We start from the raw sequence: 19056 nt of genomic DNA, 5'->3' as shown, positions 1-19056 counted from the left end.
TGCCTCGATTCCATCACGGTGAGAGTGTATCTGCCTACTGTGTGCTTTCATGTTATCCAGCCTCTAATACAGGTGCTGGTATGCAGCCCCACAGTACAAGTATTAACTTGCCTGCAGCTTCTGGGACACATGGCTGCCACCACATCTGTGGTGCAGAATGCCAGGCTGCACTTTCATTGCCTCCAGCACTGGCTGGCAACTCTGTATGTACCAACGATTCATGCCATTCACAAAAAGGTATCACCTCCAGCAGAGGTGCAAAAAGTCACTGAAATGGTGGGCGGACACCAAGAATCTGCTGTCAGGGATCCCCTTTCACCATCTGCAAAACACGTTTTTTCTCACAACAGATGCTTCTTCTTCGAGTGGTCCCCGTGGGTGCGCCACATTAGGTGACAGGCTCGCCCTGGCGCTGCAGATTGGAAATTTCCAGCTGTATCTCATCAGGTTGCACATGCACCAATGTGTGTCGGTCCTTTGCGCGCTTTTGGTCATGTGTGCGATCCGGTCCATGCCAGTTCCTCTCAACTGCCAACAGCTGCAGACGGAATCCACTCCAGCTCCAAAGCCTGAGATAGATAAACTCGTTTTAATATAAAAACAAAAAGCAGTCAAGTAGCACTTTAAAGACTATCAAAATGGTTTATTAGGTGAGCTTTCGTGGGACAGACCCACTTCTTCAGACCATAGCCAGACAAGAACAGACTCAATATTTAAGGCACAGAGAACCAAAAACAGTAAGCAAGGAGGACAAATCAGAAAAAGATAATCAAGGTGAGCAAATCGGAGAATGGAGCGGTGGGGGGGAAGGTCAAGAATTAGATTGAGCCAAGTATGCAGACAAGCCCCTATAGTGACTCAGAAAGTTCCCATCACGATTTAAACCATGTGTTAATGTGCCGAATTTGAATATAAAAGCCAGCTCAGATGTTTCTCTTTCCAAAACGGAGCGATAATTCCTTTTCTGTAACACACATACCTTTAGGTCATTGACAGAATGCCCCATTCCATTAAAATGTTGACTAACTGGTTTGTGGATCTGGAGTGTTTTGATATCTGTTTTGTGCCCATTGACCCTTTGTCTAAGGGAGTTAGAAGTCTGTCCAATATACAAAGCACCGTCCTCTATTACCACTCGTCTGCTTAAGTTACATTGACCTCTGTAACTTTGTTCTCACACACAATTATTTCCGTTTTGGGGACAATTTATACCTCCAGATTAGTGGAACTGCTATGGGCACCTGCATGGCCCCACAATATATTTATGGCTGACCTGGAACAACGATTCCTCAGCTCTCGTCCCCTATTACCGCTCCTCTACTTAAGATACATTAATGACATCTTTATGACTTGGACACATGGTACAGAGGCTCTAGAGGAATTCCACAGAGACTTTAACAATCTACACCCCACCATCAACTTATGCCTCGATTACAACATGCAAGAGATACATTTCCTGGACACTACAGTACTAATCAAGGATGGCCTGATCAGTACCACACTGTACCGAAAACCTACTGATCGCTATACTTATCTACACCCTTCTAGTTTCCATCCTGCACACGTGACTAGATCCATTGTTTACAGTCAAGCTCTTAGGTACAATCGCATTTGCTCTGATCCAACTGACAGAGACCAAAAACTACAAGAACTTTACCAAATATTCATAAACCTGAATTACCCACCAGCAGAAGTAAAAAAACAAATAGACAGGGCCAGACGAATACCCAGAGACCAGCTACTCCAAGATCGGCCCAAAAAAGCCAAGAACAGAACACCACTGGTCATCACCTACAACCCCCAACTCGGACCACTGCAACGAATTATTAAAGACCTACAACCCATCCTTAATCAGGATGCTACACTCCACAAGGCCCTGGGTGACATGCCTGTTCTCTCCTTCAGACAACCTCCCAACCTCATGAGGATCCTCACTAACAGCCACAGTCTATACCCCAGGAACACCAGTCCTGGAACCTTTCCCTGCAACAAAGCCCGCTGCCAGCTTTGTCCACATCTTCTCTGGAAATACCATCACTGGACCTAACCAGGTTACTCACAGAATCATGGGCACTTTCTCATGCTCCTCTACTAACATCATATATGCCATCATGTGCCAACAATGCCCAGGTGCTTTGTATATTGGACAGACTTCTAACTCCCTTAGACAAAGGGTCAACGGGCACAAAACAGACATCAAAACACTCCAGATCCACAAACCAGTTAGTCAACATTTTAATGGCATGGGGCATTCTGTCAATGACCTAAAGGTATGTGTGTTACAGAAAAGGAATTATCGCTCCGTTTTGGAAAGAGAAACATCTGAGCTGGCTTTTATATTCAAATTCGGCACATTAACACATGGTTTAAATCGTGATGGGAACTTTCTGAGACACTATAGGGGCTTGTCTGCATACTTGGCTCAATCTAATTCTTGACCTTCCCCCCCCACCCCTCCACTCTCTGATTTGCTCACCTTGATTATCTTTTTCTGATTTGTCCTCCTTGCTTACTGTTTTTGGTTCCCTGTGCCTTAAATATTGAGTCTGTTCTTGTCTGGCTATGGTCTGAAGAAGTGGTTCTGTCCCACGAAAGCTCACCTAATAAACCATTTTGATAGTCTTTAAAGTGCTACTTGACTGCTTTTTGTTTTGATAGTGTATAGACTAGCACGGCTTCCTCTTTAACTATTCGTTTTAATATAGTTACTAGTTTTTTTCCTGGTTTTCTAACACCGTTTAAAGTTGTTTTCTTGTCTATAGTTTAAAAAAAAAAAAAGAGAGAAGAAAGGGGAGGAAAAAAAAGAATAAGAAAAGGAAGCGAACCGCTTGAGGCGGCCACCATCTTAGAGACTGTAAACGTTATCCGCTTTGTAGCTGCTAATAGCTGTTAACTGCCTTACTTAACATTGAAAGGAGTTAAGCACCCTAGAAGAGATGTCTTCGCCAGGGTTTAAGAAATGTGAGTCGTGCCGCAAGGCCATGCCTGCCTCCGATGGCCATAGTAAATGCATTCGCTGTCTGGGAGAGACCCATGTTCCCCAGAAATGTCCTCACTGCTCTAAACTAATGGCCAGAGGAAGAAAGGACAGAGAAATGAGATTAAAGATGATCCTGCTTGACAAGGCCCTCCAGCCTGAGCTGTTGGAGAAGCCCCAGAAGGAAGGGCCCTCAGGGCTGCATTAGAGGAAGGCTACCTCCTTAATCTCCTCTACACATAAGAAAAAGAGGCTTTCCCCAGCTCGATCCTTGCTGGTGGTACCTGTGGGCAGGACAAGTGAGGCACAAGGCCATGAACTGCTGGCCGCTCAAAGCAGCGGAAAGGCCGCACAACAGGGAGCAGTGCTTGGGGCCCTGAACAGTAAACAGTTGGCACCGAGAACTCTGCAGGTGCCGACATGGCAGGCACCGGAGGCCACAGCACCGAGTCTTGCGGTGTCGACAGTGCCAGAACTGGAGTCTCTGGCATGGGACCTGACGGTGCCGGAGGAAGCTGCTCTCACAGAACCATGTGTAGCGGCACCGGGCACGGCACTGACAGCCATGCTGAGGTCCCCGGCACCGGAGATGACGGCACCCACCTTTCAAATGCACAGGCTGGGCAAAGCAAGATCCAAGACCTGGCACCGTAGTCCATCTCCTGACATTCTTGGAATGCCACGGTCTCCTAGCTCTCCTCCCAAGATGGGTATGCCACAGCGGGCAGCAACATTCCTAAGACCTCCAGCTCCTCTTCTTCAACCGCCATCTCCCTGGCTCAGACATCCTTCACCGGTCTCCACAATGGAAACACATGAGTACTTCTACAGAGCATCCCTGCCAATTTCAACATCATCAAGGCGATCACGCTCCTCTCGGCACTACACATACAGACATTGGTCTTGGTCTAGATCTCCATCACTGGGACGCTGCCCCGCTGTTACGGCAGCTCATATCACGGCAAACATTATCAGCACTGGGGCTCAAGATCGAGGGGCAGATCCCCGCCTCAACTTTCAGTGCATGCCTACATCCCTCCTCCCCCTTCAAAAAGAACACAGGCCTCTCCAGTGGGGATGGGTCCAGAGTCATTGGACCTCCCCCTGGAACCCTCAAGGGAACAAGCACATGAGGGGGCCGAGGAACCAGAGGAGGTTTATCACAGTGATGCCTCCTCGTCCTCCCCAGATGAGGTGGTTGTCCCTGGGGATATCTCTCCCCCGACGACCTCAAACAATTCCAAGAGCTTTTCAAGAGAGTGGCGCACACTCAGGACATAAAAATTGCGGAAGTGCAGGAGAAACATCACAAACTCCTTAAAAATCTAAGACCCCCGGCATCATCTAAAATAGCCATCCCACTGGACGAAGCCATTATGGAAGCAGCCACAAATACATGGCAGACCCCTGCCTCCATCCCACCTACAAACAAAAGGGCAGATAAGAAGTACTTGGATGGTACAAAGGATATGGAGTTTCTGTTTAACCACCCCCAACCAAATTCCCTAGTAGTTGAATCTTTGCAGCACAGATCTAAGGCGCCACAATACAAGTCTGTGGGGTCCAACAAAGGCGCAAGGAAACTGGACTTATTTGGAAGGAAGGTTTACTCCTCCTCCGTGTTGTTGAGAATGGCTAACTACGCTGCCCACTTGTCAAATCATAACTTCGACAACTATACTAGACTTACCTCTCTTATGGACTTCCTCCCAGATGATAAGAAACCGGTCTTGAAGGCAATAGTCCAGGAGGGCTATGCAGCTTCACGAACAGGCGTCCAGATCGCCCTAGACGTAGCAGATACAGTGGCACGCTCCACAGCCACAGCAGTGGTGATGCGTAGAGAGTCGTGGCTCCAGACGTTTTGCATCCCCAAGGACCTGCAAACAAAAATCGTAGATCTCCCATTTGATAAGGAAAAACTGTTCGCTGACTCAACTGATTCTGTCCGACATTCCAGTAAGGATTCCAGGCCACACTTAGAACACTGGGGATGTACACCCCCTGTACAGGAGAAAAAATTTTTACCCTCAACAAAGGCGTTATGCCTACCAATCCCAGCGCTTGCAATATCAGCGGGGTTACGATCAAGGACGCTGCCGCCACCACCACCACCAACAGCATAGGGTATCCAGGCAGCGTCCTCAGCAAGGGCATACACCATCGGGGCAAGCCCCAAGACAGCAAGTTTGAGGTCATGTCGAGGACTGCAATACCAAGACCATCCCTCACTGCCAATCACAGCATATTTTCCACCACCAACAAACCGTTTTTATCCTCAATGGCAAAGTATCACGACAGACAAATGTCAGAGGGGTAGCCGTGTTAGTCTGGATCTGTAGAGTAACGAAGGGTCCTGTGGCACCTTATAGACTAACAGAAAAGTTTAGAGCATGAGCTTTCGTGAGTTAACTCTGAAGAAGTGAGTTAACTCACGAAAGCTCATGCTCAACTTTTCTGTTAGTCTATAAGGTGCCACAGGACCCTTCGTTGCTCGACAGACAAATGGGTGCTGGAAATTATAGCCAAGGGATACACCATCCCCTTCCGACCCCTGCTGCCACCAAAACCCCCTAGCCAGTCCCTACCCAGGGACCCCTCTCATGAGACGAGGTTGAAGCAAGAGGTAGACCACCTCACATTTATAGGAGCGGTAGAGAGAGTCCCAGAAGAATTTCAAGGGAAAGGCTTCTACTCCTGATACTTTTTAACAGAGAAAAAAACAGGAGGCTGGAGGCCAATCCTGGACTTATGGGCTCTCAATTGGTACTTGCGCAAACAGCGCTTCAAGATGACTACAATTGCCTCCATAGTCATGGCACTGGACGATGGACATTGGTTTGCAGCCCTCGACTTACAAGATGCGTATTTCCATATAACAATCCACCCGGTACACAGGCGCTTTCTTCGCTTCAAAGTGGGCATGGAGCACTTCCAATACAGAGTTCTCCCTTTCGGTATTTCTTCAGCACTCAGGGTCCTTACCAAGACGCTTGCGGTAGTATCAGCTTACCTACACCGCCAGGACGTGTTCATTTTTCCATATCTGGATGACTGCCTCCTGAAAGGGGTCTCAAGGACAGATGTCCTATGCATGATCGACATCACTACAAGGACCTTCCTATCACTGGGCCTAGTCATCAATTTCCAAAAATCGATGACAGAGCCCACACAAAACATAGAGTTCATAGGGGCTTGCCTGGACTCTACTACGTCAAGAGTATATCTGCCTGATGGCCATTTTCGCACCATCAAATCCCTGGTGCAGGTGATAACGTACAGCCCCACAGTGACAATCCTAACCTGCCTACAGCTCCTGGGGCACAGGGCGGCCACCACGTTTGTGGTGCAGGATGCCAGGCTACATATGCGAGGCCTACAGCATTGTCTGGTGAGCGTTTACAGGCCAATGATTCATGTTGTCCACAAAATGGTTGAAAAGTTGCTGGCGTGGTGGGCAGAACCCAAGAACTTACTACTGGGGTGCCATTCCACCAACCTCAAACTGCAGTTTTTCTCACAACAGATGCCTCCCACATAGGATGGGGAGCGCACATGTACAACAAAGTGACACTGGCAATGGTCCGCTGCAGAGACGGCAATGTACATAAACGTACTGGAACTCAGAGCAGTGTTCAACGCATGCAAGCATTTCCGAAAATACTTGCAGGACAAAGTAGTCGTAGTCAATACCGACAACATCTCCACAATGTTCTATATCAATCGTCGGGGCGGGGCCAGATCTCGTGCGCTATACGCAGAGGCGGTCCGATTGTGGAATTGATGGATTGCGAACAACATAATGCTCAAAGCTTCATATTTGCCAGGTGTCCAGAACGTGAAAGTGGACCAATTAAGCAGACGCTTTGCTCTCATACAAGTGGCAAATCCGCTCAGACCTGCTCCGTGAAGTATTTCACAGATGAGGGTTTCCCCAGATCAACTTGTTTGCCACCTACACCAACAAGAAATGCCTGCAGTATTGTTCCAGAGGGGGCATTGGGCGAGGTTCTTTGGGGGACGCCTTCCTGCTTTCATGGGAAGGTCCCCTGTTGTATGCTTTTCCTCCCACAAAGCTCATTCACAAGGTCCTAGAGAGAGCCAAAAAGGAGAAGGCGCGCATAATACTTATAGCCCCAACATGGGATCGACAGCAATGGCTTCCCTTGCTCCTACAGGTCATGCTGCCTGCCACTCCCCCTCCTGATAGTGCCAGACCTTCTCATGCAGAGTCAGGGGACCATAGCGCACCCCCATCCTCGAATGTTCCGCCTACAAGCATGGCTAATCCAGGGCTCAGCGCCTTAGAGAGAACATGCTCAGAAGGAGGAAAAGAAGTTCTGGAGTGATGTCGGAGGACCTCCACCAGGAAGACTTACGTTCATAAATGGAAACATATTTTATATCCTGGTGTTCGTCCAAGCAATTGGCTCCTCTGGATGTTTCCATTCCCACAATCCTAGAGTACTTACTGGAGCTGAAACAGGGAGGACTCTATCATCATTAAAGGTCCACCTTGCGGCTATATCAGCGTTCCGACATATAGAGGAAGGGCCAACCATATTCGCCCATCCCATTACCACATGGTTCCTAAAGGGGCTGACAAACCTATACCCCCTGTGGAAACCGTTATCGCCTTCATGGAGCTTGGACTTGGTCCTAGACACACTATCTAGACCCGCCTTTGAACCATTGGCCACGGTACCCCTCCGGCTACTTACCATAAAAACAACTTTTCTTCTCGCAATTACATCAGCCTGCAGGGTGAGCAAACTAGCAGCAATAATGGCAATGCCACCCTATACAATCTTTTCAAAGGAGGTGGTGATTTTACGATTACACCCAGCCTTCATCCCCAAGATTGCCTCAGAGTTCCACATTAACGAACCCATAGTTTTACTTTCATTTTATACGAAACTGCATACCTCTAGTAAGGAAGCGCGGCTGCATTGACTCGATCTGAGGAGGGCGTTGGCTTTCTACATAGACAGAACTAAGTCCTTACGAAAAACGGACAGACTCCTGGTGTCTGTTGCATCCAGATCAAAAGGGGATCAAATGCACAAAGAATTTCAAACATTGTATCCTGCATAAAACTGTGCTTTGAGTTCCGTAAGACCCCTCTACTAGCTCTGTCCAGGGCTCCCTCCACTAGAGCGATGGTGACGTTGACGGCCTTCTTCAAAGGAGTCGCATTAAAAGACATCTGCAGAGCGGCGACGTGCTCATCCTACGACACCTTTGCCAAACACTATGCGATGCATTGGGTGTTGGACGAGGATACACATCTCTCGGCTGCAGTCCTGTCAAGGGCAAGCTGCGCATAAAATCTGGTACCCACCTCCATTTTTGGGTCCACTGCTGGGTAGTCACCTAATGTGGAGCACCCACCGGGACAACTCAAAGAAGAAAGAGAAGTTACTCACTTGTGTAGTAACGATGGCTCTTCAAGATATGTCCCCATGGGTGCTCCACTACCCACCCGTTCCTCCCCGCTTTGGAGTTCTGCCTTGTCTCTTTCAGGCGCATCCAGGTCAGTTGATTTGAGGAACTGGATCGCACACGTGACCTAACATGCGTGAAGGACCGGCACGTATCAGCGCATGCACGACCCAACGAGATACAGCTGGAAGTTTCCAATTTGCGGCACCGGGGCGAGCCCGTCACCTAACGTGGAGCACCCACGGGGACACATCTCGAAGAACCATCGCTACTACACAAGTGAGTAACTTCTCTTTCCCACACAGGCTGGGGAGCACACATGGGAAACAGGTCAGGTCAGTGCAAGGGCGATGGTTCCACAGAGAGATAGCAGTGCACATAAATATGCTGGAATTGTGGGCTGTGTTCAATGCATGCAAGCACTTCCTACAATACCTATGACACAGAGTAGTCTGGGTCAATACCAACATTTCCACAATGTATTATATCAATCGACAGGGCAGAGCCAGATCCTGTGCATTGTGTATGGAGGCCGTCCACCTGTGGAACCGGTGCACTGCAAACAACAAAATCCTGAGAGCCTCATACTTAGCAGGCATCAGCAACATAAGGCTGAACAGGCACTTTGCTCTTGATCACGAATGGGAGATCCGTCCCAATCTGCTTCACTGTACATTCAACACATGGGGGTTCCCTCAAATAGATTTGTTTGCAACCTGGAACAACAAGAAATGCCCTCAGTATTGTTCGAGGGGGCATTGGTCCGAGCTCATTAGGTGATGCCTTCCTTCTATCATGGAAAGGCCCCTTGCTTTACTCATTCCCTCCCCCAGTACTTATCCATGAGGTCCTGGAAAAGGCAAGGATGGAGGGGGCATGCTTGATAGTTATAGCCCCAGCATGGGACCCTCAACACTGGTTTCCCCTGCTACAACATATGTCATGCTGCCAACCACTCTCCCTCCTGATTGTGCCGGACCTCCTCACAGTCCTGAGGCACCCTCAGCCTCAAACATTATGCCTCAAGGCATGGCTAATCCTTGGTTCAGCGCCCCGGAAGCTTTATGGTCAGAAAGGGTTAAAGAGGTCCTAGAATGCAGCTGATGGGCCTACACCTGGAAGACTTATGTGTACAAGTGGAAGTGCTTTGCTTCCTGGTGCTTATCCAAACAATTGACCTCCCTGGAGGTCCCAGTTCCTACTATTTTGGATTATCTACTGGATCTAAAACAAGGGGGACTCTCCCCACCATCACTAAAAGTCCACTTAGCTGCTATATCGGCCTTCTGGCACAACGTAGAAGGGTCAACTGCATTTGCCCATCCCATTATGGCACAGTTCCTGAAGGGCCTCATGAATTTATACCCTCCCTGGACGCCGGTATCACCCTCATGGAGCTTAGATCTGGTTCTAGACACGTTGTCTAGGTCACCCTTTGAACCCCTAGCCACTGTTTCGCTTTGCCTACTTACCTTAAAAATGACATTTCTTCTCACTATCACATCTGTTCATAGAGTAAGCGAGCTGGCTGCAGTAATGGCGATCCCGCCCTATACAACTTTCTCCAAAGATGCAATAATACTACATTTACACCCTGCATTCCTCCCAAAGATCTCTTCAGAGTTCCATATCGATGAGCCAATAATTCTACCATCCTGCTATCCTAAGCCACATACCTCGAATAGGAAAGTCAGGCTTCATGCACTTTATGTAAGAAGGGCACTGGCTTTCTATACAGACAGAACCAAACCCTTCTGAAAGACAGACTGCTGGTGTCTCTTGCATGCAGATCAAAAGGAGAAGGACTATCCTCGCAAAGAATTTCAAATATTATTACATCCTGTATAAAGATGTGCTACGCATCGTGTAAGACTCCTTTACCAACTCCGCCCAAGGCTCACTCCACCAGAGCAATGGCGGCCTCGACAGCCTTCTTTAGAGGGGTCTCCCTGAAGGACATTTGCAGAGCAGCAATGTGGTCATCCTATGACGCATTCGCCAAGCACTACGCGATTCATCAGATGCTGGAGGACAATGCACGCTTACCGACAGCAGTCCTCTCAGGGGCAAGCTACATATAATTTAGTACCCACCGCCACGTTTTGGGTCACTGCTGGGTAGTAACCTACTGAGGAGCACCCACGGGGACCACTCAAAGAAGTTACTCGCTTGTGTAGTAACAATGGTTCTTCGAGATGTGTCCCCGTGGGTGCTCCACTACCTACTCGTTCCTCCCCACTTCGGAGTTCTGCTTTGTTTTTCAGAGGCATCCGAGGTGGTTGTTTCGAGGAACTGGCATGGACTGGATAGTGCATGTGACCAAAAGCTTGCGAAGGACCAGCGAGCTTCTGTGCATGCACGATCCAACGAAATACATCTGGAAAATCTCTCCAATCTGTGGTGCCGGGGCAAGCCCAACACCTACTGTGAAGTACCCACGGGGACACATCTCGAAGAACCATCGTTACTACACAAGTGAGTAACTTCTCCTTATTGATCTTTTCTTCTTCTGGAACAGTCTGCTCAATTGCTTCTATAGTGATGGCTATCCCTGCGACTCTTACCTAGGTCTTTCTCTGTGGCGCTATTCTTAATCTTCTCTTTTGAGCATTGCTCTTTATGCAGTCCCTGTTTTTTCCCTCACATAGCCTCACCATGTCTCCTCTTCTCTTAAACCGTGTCTTACATTTTCTTTTGAGTTTTATTTTGATGTTTGCGATCACTAGACTTTAGTCTGAGTCTATAGCTACTCCTTGGAAGTTTGGCACTGCTGTACTGATGTTATCCATCTTCTTCTGATCAAAATCACATCTATCATATTCTTGGACTTCCTATCATTTGATCACCATGCCCACTTCCTACAGTCCTTTTATTAGAATCTTGTGTTGCAGCCATTTATACTCCAACACAAAAATTCAGAAAAGGAGGAGGGGAAAGAACTCCCTCCCCCTAGTCAGCACAAATTAAAGCGAAAAAGGTAGAATACAAATACAATAACTATTCAAACAAGCATACTAATTCACAAATTAAGGTAGGGAACTGAAGCCAGTAGGTACTACTATAGAAATTTCTTCATGAATAGTAGGTGGCTGAGAGAGAACTGGTAGGGTCTTTACTAGTTGTGTCCTTGTTCAGAGAATGAGGGACTATTCTATACAGGCATTAGCCTGCAAATACTACTTTGGAGCCACTGGTTGAGAGTCACAGGTTTATGCACATCCTGTGGTGGAACTCAGAGACACTGTGTTCTTAAAAAGCACATGCTGATAGCTACACTTCTGTTGGGAAAACTTACTCGGTGCCTTCTCATGTTCCAAATTAACTCCATGACCCTTCTAGTTCTCACATGCAGGTGCCTGCATAACCAGAACCCTCCACTGCCTATCCCTTCTCAATGCTTGTATACCACTCAGTATGCAGTTACCTTATTACAGAATAGAAACTCATAGACAGTCTTGGAGACAGGTCTCCTAAAGAATAACTGTACAGCTGCATTCTGGGAAATAATGTTCCTCATCCGTTTTAAGCTCTTTCTTCAAAAAGCATTTTAAGTGCCAAATATAACCATTATTGCTATAATAGTACTTGCTTCTTTGCAGAAGCAGCCTCTATCCTAACATTTTTATGAAATTTAAATGATTCTCTGTGCTAGGGGTGAGGTTCTGACTACCTTGAACGTGTCATTGAGTAGCCCCATTAAAAAAAACCAAATATGTGTAGTGTCAAAATAATTTATTTTTCTGACACAACTGTTTTCACTAGTTTTTTTACAGTTGGCCAAGACTGTCATGCCACATGCTCAACAACATTTCTGTTTGCAACACAAACATTTGACCACCACATTGAATCAATGTCATGGAATGTTCTAAGCATCAAGGGGCAGAAACACATTGATTTTTGGGAAAACAATCAAAAGTGGGGGAGAAGTTAATGAGGAGGGAACACAGAACCATAACAGTGGGGCAGGAGTGTCACCCTGGGGCCTCTCCAGAAGGGTTACTCAGGTAAAACCCTCCCGAGGGGGACAGTCAATACCAGAATGGATCAACCAACCCCAGGGAACCAATGGGACCTGATCTGTCATCACTGTGGGCAGGGGAGGGCCCAGTGCTCCAAGTTCCCAGAAAGGCTGAGCAAACAGCGACCTCATGGTATTAACTGAGGGGAGGCCTAGCTGCAGGAGAGACAGGCTGCTCAGGTATGAGTGGCTGGCAGTTTGCCCTCAGCTTGGCAGAAGGCAGCCACTCAGGCCAGTTCCTCTGGGGGAGCAGATGCTGCAGTTGCAAAGTTCTTTGTTTGCAGTATGGATACAGGGCAGCCTCTGTGAAGCAAGTGCCTTGTCCCCCGCCCCCCAGAGGTGGATGGGAGGAAGGTCATGGAGTTCTGGGACAGGGGTGCTGATATGATGCTGCCTTTGCCTGAGGTGGTGGCACCAGCGTGGATGGGGCCCAGCTTCCATCTGACTCTCACAGGTATAGATGGGACCCAGTTCAAGGTATATGTGGACAGAGTATCTGAAATAGGTGGCTAAGGAGGGCCCTAAGGAGGTGGGGGTGCACCATCACTTGGCTGCTGAGGTGCTGTGGGGTAACGGGGAGAACTGTTGCCCTACCACAGCCAGAGGGTCCATACTGGGGAGTCCCTGGGCTTGCAAGGCCTGTGGCCCTGGACCAAAGTTGACAGAGGAAACGGGTTCCCATTCCTTCTCTGGCTACTGAGGTCCAGGCTATGTGCAAAAAGATCCTTCCTTGCAAAAGCTGAGGGACCTGGCTGTCCTCAGCACAGCCCAACCCCAGGGGGAGGGCTGCAGGGAGGGAGTGATAGGGGAAAAGAGATTCTTAAATGGAGAATGGGGTCCTCCAGGGAGGGTGGGCTGGGGGCAGAGGCCCCTACTATTCCCTAAAAGTACCACTGCAGGCAGCTGTACCTGGTCCACATCTTCCTGCTCTCAGGACACCAAGGGATCCAGTGCACCTGGCAGAGGCTGATGTAGACCTTCTATGGGCTGGGAGCCTTTGATGCTGGTCAATGGTATTGCTTGTCCTGTGACCTCTCTGCCAGAGGATGGGGAAGGTCCAGGGCAAGGGGAAAGCAGCCCTGAGGCCGCTGCCCATCATAGAGGAGCCTTTCCAGAAGGTGACCATGGTTATAGTGGGGCCATATAGTAAGGTGACCCCCTCTGGGAAGAAATACATTTGGGTGGTGGTAGATTTCACCACTCTACCCTGAGATGCATGGCTGACCATTTTCAGCAGAGTTGTTCTTCCCTGAAAGTCCTCACTGATCAGAAGTCCACCTTCATGTTTGGTGTGCTGCTGTGGTTGTGGGAGAATTGAGGAGTCCAGCACATTTGGGCCACAGCCCATCACCCTCAGTCCAATGGGCTGATGGAGAGGTTCAGTGTGACACTATGAACCAGCACCTGCAAGATTGGCCCAAGTATTTACTCCACCTGCTGTTTGCATGCAGGGATGTGTCCCAGGAATCCACAGGGTTCTCCCAATTTGAGCTACTGTACAGGAGGAGAGTGAGGGGACCCGAGGACTTGCTAAGAGATGAGGAGGAGGAGGGGAACACTTCTCCTGGAGGGGGATCAGTGTTGGAGCATGTATTGGCCTTCAGGGAACAGCTCACTGAGCTGATAGGCGTGGCCACAGAGAACCCTGACTGGGGCCCATGGAAAATAGTCTAGTATGACTGCATCAGCGGGCCCCATGCTTTCATCACTGGGTCCAGGTGATGGTTCTCATAGCCATGAGATGGAATAAGCTTCAAGCTCCCTAGGATGGCCCCTTCAAGGTCATCAAACAGCTGGTTGAGGTGAACTATGTAGTGGAATTGTCTAAGCAGGGTCACAGCTGCCAGGTGTACCGTGTCAATATAAGGAAACTATGCTGGGCCTGCGAGAATTTCATGCTGGCCACATGCAGGCACTGGGATGGAAGGGGGATGGGGGTGATCCTTTGGTGGATCTGCTTCCCGGGACTGGTGCTGACTCCTTGCTGAAATCTATTTCCCTTTCTGACCAGCTAACACCTACTCAGCAGATAGAGCTCAGAGAGGTGCTCTATTCACACCAGCAGCTGTTCTCCAACCAGCACGGGCCCACTTACCTGACTGGCCTGCAGCACCAACCTTCCCCTTCCCCCGCCTGCACACATATAATGGGTTCCCAGTTTAGAGCAACAGGGAAAACAGCCCAGGACACAGAATGAAAAGTCCAGGACATGCTGGCCCGAGGGGTGATACAGCCATCCTCCAATCTTTCGTCTCTCTCATGGGTCTGGTCCCCAAAAAGAGGGGTGAATCTGGGTTTGTGTGGATTATTGCAAGCTCAATGTCATCATCACATCTGATGCATACACCATGCCTAGGCCTGACGACCTACTTGACAAGCTGCAGGATGTCTGCTACCTCACCACCATAGACATCACAATTGATACTCCCCTTACCATAGACCACTTCCATGTCATAATTCTGCAGGAGCAGACTGCGCCTCAGTAGCTTGGCAGTGACCCCTTTCTTTTGGTGCAGTCAGGTCAGAGGAGAGTGGACCTCAGCAAGAGCTAGTGCCATTGGCTCCAGATGCCAGGCTGAAATCTGCTTTTATCACTTCTCTGGGGCTTTTGAAGTCCTTGTCCTGCCTTTTGGTCTTAAGGGGTGCCTGCCACCTTTCAATGCCTGGTGGACTAGCACCTGAGGAGCATGGAAAGTTTTGCCCTTGCTTACATTAGCTGACATTTGTGTCTTTAGTCAGTCATGGAAGGACCATGTGTTTCAAGTCAACCCAGTGCTTGATCAACTTCAGGGGACTGGGCTGACAATCTGAAGTGCAAGATGGGAATACAAAGGTAACCTACTTGGGCCACAACATGGGCAGTGGCTGCTTAAAGCCAGAGCCAGCTAAAGTGGAGCCCATAAGAGATTAGCCTGTGCTCCAGACTAAGAAGCAGATCCAGGCCTTCATTGGAATGGTGAGGTACAACTGGAGGTTTCTGCTTCACTTTAGTACCATTGATGCCCTGCCCGCCACCCGCCTCCCACCTCTGAGCTGGGTCAGAAGGGTAAGATAGACAAGGTGCTCTGAACTTGGCAGTGCTAGGGGGCTGTGTGCTATGTGCTGAAGCAGGCCACAAGGCTGGTAAACCCAGACTTTGACCAGCCCTTATGGTGTTCACTGACACTGGGCTGGGTGTGGTGTGCATCCAGGTCGATGAAAAGCGGGACTCAGAATACTAGAACTGTAAGGGACTACAAGAAGTCATGAAGGCCAGTCCCCTACCCTCACAGCAGGACGAAGCACTGTCTCTGTCAGAGGTCAGCAACCTTTCTGAGGCAGAATGCAGAAATCTGACCTTTTGACCTCTAGGTACTGTAGCTGTGGCTGGTGGCAGGGAGAGCCCTGGCATGCAGATGTGGGGCTGGCATGTGCTGGGGGCAAGCGAGCTGATGGGGAGGGACTGGGCAGCCTTGGGGAAGCACGACCTCCAAATGCTGTGCTGGAATTAACTACCTGGCCAAAGGATAGTGGCAGCGACTGGTGAGGTAGCAAGACAGGGCAGAAAAGGAAAGCTAGAGGGCTCAGCTTCCATCCCAGACAGTGGGCAGAGGTGGGGGCAAATGGACTAAAAATCCCTGCCCTGGGGCAAATGGCGGGGGTGGGGGGTTCAGAGGGGCTCAATCCCTTTTCAGTGAAGGCAGATGGACAGCGGGGGTTAGACGGTGGGAGGGGCCTCAATCCCTGTCCCTGGGGCTCTGTGTGTGTGTGTGTGCACGTGCGCGCACACGCGCGCGTACGTACAGATGGCAGGCAGAGCGCACAGTCCCTGTTCCTGGAGGAGGTAGGCTGCTCTGTCCTCTAGGATCCCACTTGTGCTGTGTCACCAATCTGGACAGATTCACTGAAGCCCCTGCTGTTGCAGTCCCTGGCTCTTGGTGCACAAGATAGCCTTAGGGATTAACCCTTTTCTGCCCACACTGTAGCCAGGGGAGAGGCAGTAGCTGGGATTATGTCAGTATCATGCAGCAGCTTGGAGGTATTAACTGCCTTTCTATGGGCAGGAAGGGCTAAGCTGCTTCTAGCCACAGGAGAGTGGGGGGTGGAGGGAGAAATCCACCTCCCTCCCACCCCCCTGTGGCTGGAAGCAGCACCTGATCCTTCCCTGCTGCTTAGTGCTGAAAGACAGGTGCTGGGGATGTTCTACTGTGAAGCCTCACTGAAATCTGCGGAGAGGAGGCCTTTGACCCAATGTGCCCCCCCGCCCCCCCCTGCCAATGGAGAAGCCCCAGCACCAGACGTGAGGAAAGGCAGGTCTTTGCAGGAAGCTCATGAACAGCGCTAGGCAGGGAGGGTGGTGGGTCCTTGTGAGAGAGGTGTAGTGAAGCGTGCGCACATGTCCCCTCACCCCCTGCACATGTGATGTGGTCCCAGAAATATCCGAGACAGCACTGTCATTAAGGACTTGCAAACTCATGCATGCTGATGTAGGGCTACCACCCTCCATTAGCCTTCAAGAAAGAGATCTTGGAGTCACCGTGGTTAGTCGCCTGAAAACATCTAATCACTATGCAAAGTGGTCCAAAAAAGCTAAGAGAATGTTAGGAACCATTAGAGAGAGTAAAGTCACCAACATTGTAATGCCACTGTATGAATCTATGGTACACTGACGCTGGAAATACTGCAGGCAGTTCTAACTCCCTCATCTCAAAAAATGTTGTGTTAAAGGTACAGAGAAGGGAAACAGGGGTATGGAACAGGTTCTGGTAGCAGGAAGACTGGGAATTCTCAGCTTAGAAAAGAAGCAATTTGTGGTCTGGGGGAGCTGGTGGAGGGCTGTAAAAAATCACGAGTGAACTGTGAAGTGTTGTTTTTCCTTTCCCAGACCACAAGAACAGAGGTCTCTTGAGGCAATGAAGAGCCGGCAGGTTTAAAGGAAACAAAAGGAAGTATTTTTGCACACAGTGCAGTTAATCTGTGCAGCTCTGAGGTGGACTGTGTCCTGTAGACCCCATGTCAGGAAATACAGAGCTATGGGTTTCAACCTGTGTGCCGTGGCACACTGGTGTGCCATGAGAACTGTCCAAGTGTGCTGTGAAATTTTGTCACTATCCCCTTGCTGTGGCTCTTTGCAGAGCCACCGTGAGGGGAAATGTCAACCCCACAGGGCCCCATTTGTGCTGGGAGGCAGCTGAAATGCTCCTTTCCAGCCCAGATGAGCTGGTAGGGAGCTCACCCCCTCCCTGCTGTGGCAAGGAGAAGGGAGGAAGGGCAGGATGCTGTTGGAGGTAGGACGTGGTTTAACTGCTGCGTCCTGGTTCCTATAGGCTGGTGGGGAGGGGAGCTGCTTTCACTGGTTACTACACATCCCTCACACATACAGAATGGGAATGGACAGTCTAGGAAGGAGTACTGCAGAAAGGGATCCAGGGGTTATAGTGGACCACAACTTAAATATGAGTCAACAGTGCGATGCTGTTGCTAAAAAGCAAACATGATTCTGGGATGCATTAAGAGGTGTGTTGTGAGCAAGACATGAGAAGTCATTCTTCCACTGTACTCTGCGCTGGTTAGGCCTCAGTTGGAGTATTGTGCCCAGTTCTGGGCACCACATTTCAAGAAAGATGTGGAGAAATTGGAAAGGGTCCAGAAAAGAGCAAGAACAATAAAAGGTCTAGAGAACGTGAGCTATGAGGGAAGACTGAAAGAATTTGGCTTGTTTAGCTTGGAAAAGAGAAGATTAAGGGGAGACATGATAGCGGTTTTCAGGTATCTAAAAGGGAGTCATAAGAAGGAAGGAGAAAACTTGTTCTTCTTGGCCTCTGAGGATAGAACAAGCAGCAATGGGCTTAAACTGCAGCAAGGGAGGTTTAGGTTGGACATTAGGAAAAAGTTCCTAACTGTCAGGGTGGTCAAACAGTGGAACAAATTGCCAAGGGAGGTTGTGGGATCTCCATCGCTGGAGATATTTAAGAAGCGGTTAGATAGATGTCTGTCAGGGATGGTCTAGACAGTACTTGGTCCTGCCATGGGGGCAGGGGGCTGGACTCGACGGCCTCTCGAGGTCCCTCCCAGTCCTAGCACGCTGTGACTCTAGGAAGGTACATGACAAGGCCCCAGCCGCGCAGTCTCTCTCTTTAAGAAGGGCTGGCGCAGTCATCGGGGGTTTGTGCTGCACACCCTGAGCGACTGCTGGTGGATGTGCTCAAAATGGCGTAATCGCACCAGGGTTCCCGCGTTCGGCGGTGGGAAATACCGTCACCTATCTGGCGGGGACCCGACATCAGCGGCCAGCTTCCTTTGCTTCCCCGTCTCCGGCGTCCGGCGTCCGGCGGCCTCAGCCCATCCCTCGGGGCCAGGCCCTGCCACAGCTCACGGCACCTGGCCTTGGCCAACCGCCTGTCAGGGCCAAGCCACGCCCTCTGGCCTCGAGCCCCGCCTCCCATCCCGCCTCAGACACCATATGGTTGCCAGGCAACCCTTGATGGTGGACCTTCTTTCCCGCCTACCTAGGCGGCATCATGAACGCATGCGCGTTGGGTACCACCCGCCCTCGACAGGCTCCTTAGGGTTGCCTGTGAATGGGAGGGGCACTGCGGAAGCTCGTGCTTTCACGTGGTGACGATAGCAGTACGTGTGC

The 19056-nt window shown here is 49.7% G+C and overlaps 1 long non-coding RNA gene across 2 annotated transcripts; it reads right to left on the bottom strand.

The window, feature by feature from the left end:
* Positions 1-457: 457 nt before the first annotated feature.
* LOC142022984 (uncharacterized) lies at positions 458-18799 on the bottom strand. 2 transcript variants are annotated; one of them, XR_012648093.1, is made up of 3 exons: positions 18679-18799; positions 4668-4857; positions 458-569 (listed from the first exon to the last, which is right to left on the bottom strand). It is a non-coding gene; the product is annotated as an uncharacterized LOC142022984 (long non-coding RNA). The 2 variants fall into 2 exon arrangements; XR_012648094.1 differs by having other exon boundaries at positions 18673-18756.
* Positions 18800-19056: the final 257 nt, after the last annotated feature.

Source organism: Carettochelys insculpta, chromosome 19 (genome assembly GCF_033958435.1).
Source record: "Carettochelys insculpta isolate YL-2023 chromosome 19, ASM3395843v1, whole genome shotgun sequence".
In the NCBI taxonomy this organism is placed as follows: Eukaryota; Metazoa; Chordata; order Testudines; family Carettochelyidae; genus Carettochelys; species Carettochelys insculpta.
Note: the sequence above shows the minus strand (reverse complement) of the source record. Positions and strands in the feature narration are given on the sequence as shown.